Raw genomic sequence first — 699 nt, 5'->3', positions numbered from 1 at the left:
TACCTAAAAAATTCCTAGCTTCTCCATTACAGAGAGAGGCATAAGGTTTATGCTTGACCCTAGGTCACACAGGGCCTTCTCAAAGGTCATGGTGCCTATGGTACAAGGTATTGAGAACTTCCCAGGATCCTGCCTCTTTTAACGTAATCTTTGCCTAGTCAAGTCATCCAGTTCTTTGGTGAGCAAAGAGGGTTCATCCTCCCAAGTCTCATTACCAAATAACTTGTCATTTAGCTTCATGATTGCTCCAAGGTACCTAGCAACTTGCTCTTCAGTGACATCTTCGTCCTCTTCAGAGGAAAAATACTCATCAGAGCTCATGAATGGCAGAAGTAAATCCAATGGAATCTCTATGGTCTCAGTGTGAGCCTCAAATTCCCATGGTTCCTCATTAGGGAACTCATTGGAGGCCAGTGGACGTCCATTGAGGTCTTCCTCAGTGGCGCTCACTGCCTCTTTCTCCTCTCTAAATTCGGCCATGTTGATGGCCTTACACTCTTCTTTTGGATTTTCTTCTGTATTGCTTGGAAGAGTACTAGGAGGGAGTTCAGTAACTTTCTTACTCAGCTGACCCATTTGTGCCTCCAAGTTTCTAATAGAGGACCTTGTTTCAGTCATAAACTTTGAGTGGTTTTGATTAGATCAGAGACCATGGTCGCTAAGTCAGAGTGGCTCTGCTTAGAATTCTCTGTCTGTTGC

The sequence above is a fragment of the Arachis duranensis genome, chromosome 5 (assembly GCF_000817695.3).
Source record: "Arachis duranensis cultivar V14167 chromosome 5, aradu.V14167.gnm2.J7QH, whole genome shotgun sequence".
NCBI lineage: Eukaryota > Viridiplantae > Streptophyta > Magnoliopsida > Fabales > Fabaceae > Arachis > Arachis duranensis.
The sequence above is the reverse complement of the archived record's forward strand: the minus strand, read 5'-3'. Positions refer to the sequence as shown.